This window comes from Nicotiana attenuata, unplaced genomic scaffold, assembly GCF_001879085.1.
Source record: "Nicotiana attenuata strain UT unplaced genomic scaffold, NIATTr2, whole genome shotgun sequence".
Classification (NCBI taxonomy): Eukaryota; Viridiplantae; Streptophyta; class Magnoliopsida; order Solanales; family Solanaceae; genus Nicotiana; species Nicotiana attenuata.
The window spans coordinates 97578-103577 of record NW_017673471.1 but is presented as its reverse complement, the minus strand read 5'-3'; positions in this window follow the sequence as shown (position 1 = coordinate 103577).

Here is a 6000-nt window from a genome sequence, read left to right as displayed (position 1 = left end):
ACATGATCTACAGCTTTTCTGTGATCACTTTATCATCAATAACTAAGCTCGGTGATCATTCTAATCACTTTGCGTTTCCTACACATGCTAGTCATAATCATGTGGTAATTATACAATTTTTCCTCAATACCGAATTGATTTTCTTTTTCATATCCCATGCTAACTATTCGGGTTTCAAATCACTAACTGCACTTACTGATGTTTTTCACATCACCCCTTAGACCAAAGGTCTTATACTTTCGGATCCTTCCTTTTCTTTTCTTTTTTTTTGTTGGGATCCAAATAACTTTCCTTATTTTCTGCAATTCTTTGCACTCTACGTCAATGGCTTCTGAGAAATCTTTCTGACTAGGAAAAACTAAATTATTTACTTAACGGAAAGCTAACATATTAACAGCTATCATACAAAATCTTAATAATTTAACTCTGCTCGCACTGTCAATCCTGGAGAAACCACATTACGATAATTCCTAAAGGCTATTCTTTTATAGTTTGTGCTCTCACTGCTAGCTGATTTTTTTTCCCACTACCACTGTACTTCGGGTTTAACTTAGACTCTTTGGGTTCTAACACGCGTTCGGTATTTTAAATTGTCATCCACTCACTATAGTTAATCTGGCTAAGTGGATCAAATGTTACTCCTACTAGCTCTGCTAAAATTGCTAATTTGTTGTATCTGCTTAAAACTTACTCACTATCCTTTTACTAACACCTGCTAGCATCATATTTTCTTCTCCTGCTTTGTATAACTAAAGTGAAACAGAATATTATTCCTAAAATCCCTCACTATCCGACCCTATTCTACGGTCGCATACTATCATTTTTTTTTCTTCTAAGCTATGTGCATGGATCACACTTAGGGAATTCATCTGTCCTAAAAAAATTAGAATATCTAACCCCAAACTTTCTATATAATACAAAATCATATCATACTATAAATACCCGCGGTAATCACTTAGTCACATAACCTAAGGGAAACTGCCATATCTTTTATCTTACATCAATAGCTGCTTCTTATAGTAGCTTACTAACGTGGTACTTCTAGTTCTGATTTGAAAAAATATGAACAACTTAAAATCATTCCCTGAAATTCACTATTGGCTGCTCTTGGTTCTCATTGCATACATCATATCTTCTAGTCATTTGCATAAGTTGTACGAGATCACATCTTTGGTAATAACAAACGTTTCTGACTCTTAGGTATTTTACCCTTAGGCTCTTTTCTGTCCAAAACTATAGTGATCAATGTTAGGGTCTAACATCTAAACTATCATCATCCAACTTGTGGCTCCATTTCCAAATATTAAATGAAGTTGTTCTAGGAGGTGAAACACATACGAGTACACTACCATGTACAAACTTATCCTTCAAAGTATACCATCATTTGATAAATCACTTATTGCGCCATCCGGTGAGTCTTGGTCTTAATCCAGACCTAAAATATGCGAAGATTTCGCTACAATCCCTGTTACTTGCATTTTCTTTTAGCACCCATAGGCATTACTGTATACTCACCAGTCACCAGAATTTTGATACACTAAAAATTGGAGATCTGGCAACTGAATAACTGATAACAGGTATCCTGTTTAACCATAAACTTGCTAACTGAAGGATTGTATAACTGGTAACTGAGATTAACTGATAACCATAAGACATGATAATTGCTTTTGTACTTTCTGATAAGGTTATGCTCTAATATGTACTACTATCCATTGCATCCCACTTTTAACATCCTCTCAAGTCTCATATTTACCAACTTGTACTCCATAATTACACCTCAATGGGAAATTATCCTCTCTAGGACCTTAGGTTTCTCCTAAGCATCGCTTGGGCATCTAATACGTTTGGAATTCAATAGGAAAAGAAGGTTAACTATTTCTCTAAGCTCCATGGCACGATCTAGAGTAGAAAGAAATGAGACAATCCTGGATGTCTTGATTACTATATAACCTCCCCCCTCCCCCCACCCCTTATTTTAAGTTAAAGGAAAAAACGAACACTAGTTAAAAGAAAAAAAAACTCTCTCTTATACTTAAAGCTTTCTGCTCTTTTCTGTTACTTGCTACTTCCATTGAACTAGCCGGCTGTAAGCCAAGGCTAGTTATTGCACTACATTGTTCTATACTTTGTGTCTGCTCTCCTTAACTGGTNTGGGGTGGTATGAAAATCTCTGGCATGGCGTTGAAATAGGGCCACATTGGAGCACCCTGAGGAGGCGGCGATGCTGGATATGTGGGCTTACTAGGCTGACCCTCACAAACTGACCTCTCCCCCCAGCCGGGGAACCACTGAATCCTCCAGAATAGCGAAGCCACTTATCCCTCGTCACGTGCTCTCGGCTCCGCTGACGAACACCCTCAATCCTATAAGCTATCTCTACAACTAGCTCGTACGAAGTCCCCATCTCAACCTCTCGGGCCATAGTGTCCTGGATACCAGAGTGCAACCCTACAACAAACATCCGCACTCTCTCTATATCGGTAGGAAGTATCATAAGTGCATGGAGAGACAACTCAGAGAATCTCGCCTCATAGTCGGTCACTGACATCTGGCCCTGCTGGAGCTGCTCGAACTGAAATTGCAACTCTTCCCTCTGACAGGGTGGAATATATCTGTCCAAGAAAAGGCGTGTGAAATGGTCCCAAGTCATAGGAAGAGAACCTGCTTGCTTGCCGAGAAGATAGGACTGCCACCATCTATGGGCCCTGCCCTCCAACTGAAAGGTGGTAAAGTCCACCCCGTGGGACTCCAATATCCTCATGTTTTGCAGTTTGTCCCCGCACCGATCAATAAAGTACGGGAGGTCATCATGTAGCTCACCTCCAAAGACAAGAGGATGAAGCCTGGTCCATCTGTCCAATAGCTTCTACGGCTCACCGACCGTAGCTGGTCTGGGCTCAGGTATAGCTGCTGCAACTAGCTGGGCTCCGCCCATGGGTAGTGCGCCTGGGGTATGATACACATCGGCTACATGCCCTGGAGCCTGAGTGGTAGGGGTTTGTGCTCCCCCTCCCGCCTGAGGTATGGCTGGGTTCGCTAGAAATAAACCATCCTAAGTCAAAGAATCCATGAACCGCAGCATACGGCCCATGACCTCCTGAAATCCTGGTGCGGACATGAAATCTGTTGGGGCTGACAACGCTGCAGGCACCGTGCCCTGCTCCTCAATAATAGGATCCTCTACTGGATCCGTTGGTGGCATAGTTGGAGCAACTCTGGGACGTCCTTGTCCTCTACCACGGGCTGGAGCCCTCCCTCAGCCTCTGCTTCGGCCTCTAGCAACAGAGGGAGCAGCTCCTCCACGGTCAGGTATATCTGCAGCATGCGTTCTTACCATCTATGAGAGAATAAGAGAAAGATACTTAGCATAACATCAACTGCATTATCTTTATGGGGTGTCCTGTGAGGTTTACACTGATCATCGCAGCTTGCAACATTTGTTCAACAAAGGGATCTCAATTTGAGGTAGCGCATGTGGCTTGAGTTACTAAAGGACTATGATATTACTATTCTTTATCATCCGGGCAAGGCGAATGTAGTTGTGGATGCCTTGAGCAGAAAGGCGGAGAGTATGGGTAGCTTGGCATTCATTTAAGCAGATGAGAGGCCATTAGCTTCGGACATTCAGTCCTTGGCTAACAGACTTGTGAGGTTGGACATTTCGGAACCCAGCCGAGTTCTTGCATGCATCGTTGCCCAGTCTTCACTATTGGAGCAGATCAAGGCTCGTCAATTTGACGATCCGCACTTGTAGCTTCTCAGGGAGACGGTACTACAGGGTGGTGCCAAGGAGGTTACTATCGATGAGGATGGTGTTCTGCGACTCCGGGGTTGCCTATGTGTTCCTAATGTTGACGGTTTGAGGGAGAGGATTCTAGAGAAGGCACACAGTTCTCGGTATTCTATTCATCCAGGTGCCACGAAGATGTATCGCGAACTGAGGCAGAATTATTGGTGGCGGCGGATGAAGAAGGACATAGTTGAGTATGTTGCGAGGTGTCTAAATTGCTAGCAGGTTAAGTATGAGCATCAGAGGCCAGGTGGCCTACTCCAGCAGATGACTATACCTGAGTGGAAATGGGAGCACATTACTATGGACTTTGTAGTTAGCTTGTCGTGGACCTTGCAGAAGTTTGATGCAGTTTGGGTTATTGTCGACTGGTTGATCAAGTCGGCAGACTTCATTCCGGTGGTGACCACGTATACTTCAGAGAGATTGGCCCAGATTTTATTCAGGAGATAGTTCGGTTGCATGGTGTGCCTGTTTCTATCATATCAGATTGAGGTCTTCAGTTTACTTCGCATTTCTGGAGGGCAGTACAAAGTGAGTTGGAGACCCGGGTAGAGCTCAGCACAGTATTGTTGATACCCAATTTTTCCCCATATACTTTTAATACATAGTACATATGCATTTATAAGCATGCATAAGTTTTTTTTATAATAATTTTTCTATAGTTTTAAGAGCTCCAAAAACCAATTTATTTCTTCTCTTTTATTTATAAAATATCCAATAATTATCCTTCAGATTATTTTTGTGGTGATTTAGTCATCTAAATTCTTTATTGATGCCAGCATAGTGTTTAAACATTTTCAGTGTATTTTTGTAATTATATTTACATTTTTAGGCTAAATTGCACATCTTTGCAATAATAGCCCTACTAATGCATAATTACATTGTTGATGCACAAAATGGTCTTTTATTTTTTTAAAATGTTAAATAACTATTTTAAATCATTTTTAGTACACGGAATTATTTTTTCAAATCATTTATTATTTCTTATAAATTATATAGTATTAAAATAGCTATTTAAAATATGGCCTAATTTTATTTCAATTTTAGCCCCAACCTAACCCAATTACCAGCCCAGTACTCAATTAAATTACCTGGCCCACACCCCAAATACCCGATCTGGTCCCCCACACCCTTTAATCCCGGCCGTTGATCATAAAGATCAACGACAACCATCAACCCTTCCTAATATAAACCCAAAAGACCCCCAAACCCTATCATTTTCTATACACCCGCCGCCCTGAAAACCCCTCTTCTCTCAAACGCTCTCAACCTAACTCTAGTCCAATCTCACTGACCTTCATCTATGGCTATCTCCGGTGACCTCTCATCACCCCCCCTCCCCCAGGCCTCCAATTGCCTCTCTCATGTCATTCTTGCCACCTCCAGGGCCCTCAAGGGACCAGGGCTAATTGACTTGCATCTATGACTCTTCTCTCGCCCGTTTCAGGCCATTCCGGTATGATTCCGAGTGAGATCGTCCTATATTAGCTACGATCTATGGTTTTCTAAGCAGGTTTCTTCATCTCTGTATGGTTCTCTTCGAAACCCTAATTTCTTTTCTAAAACCTCTTAGATCTGTACAGGTCTAAGATGATTTGGGTTTGTTTCATCTGAGTTTTACAACGGCCTTAAAATTCTTTACAAAACTCGTAGGATTTTCAAGTGATTTTCATCTTTTCCTAAAACTAGGGTTTCCGGAATTTCTTTTCAAAAATTATTTAATGATTTTCTGTTTCGCATATACTTTGACTGATTTTTATGAGCCTGCTACAACCTTAGCCCGTTTGTACTGAAAACCCTAATTTTTGGGTTTCTTCGTTTGGTTTCTGGATATTGGTACATTCGATTGTGCTCTTGCTTTGGGTTCTTGTGATTTTTCGTAATTTTCTTTTCCTAATATGTTTCCACTAAGTTGCTTAGTTCAACGCTTTCACTGATTCTATATGCTTGATCTTTCTCACTAAATCAGTGTCGTTTAACTATGTGTTTTGTTAAAGCTATGTGAACCTGACTATTCATGTTCTACCTTATTTTATATGCTAAGCATGCTGCCTCTTTCATGACTTTTTGAACCCTTGATTACTATGAATCCCTTATTTCCTGGTTTAATTTGAACACCTTCCATTTAACTCTTGATTCTCACCTCTCTATTCGATTTGACTGGATCGCTTGCCTTAATTAATTTTTCCCTGCCTTGTTTGTATTCC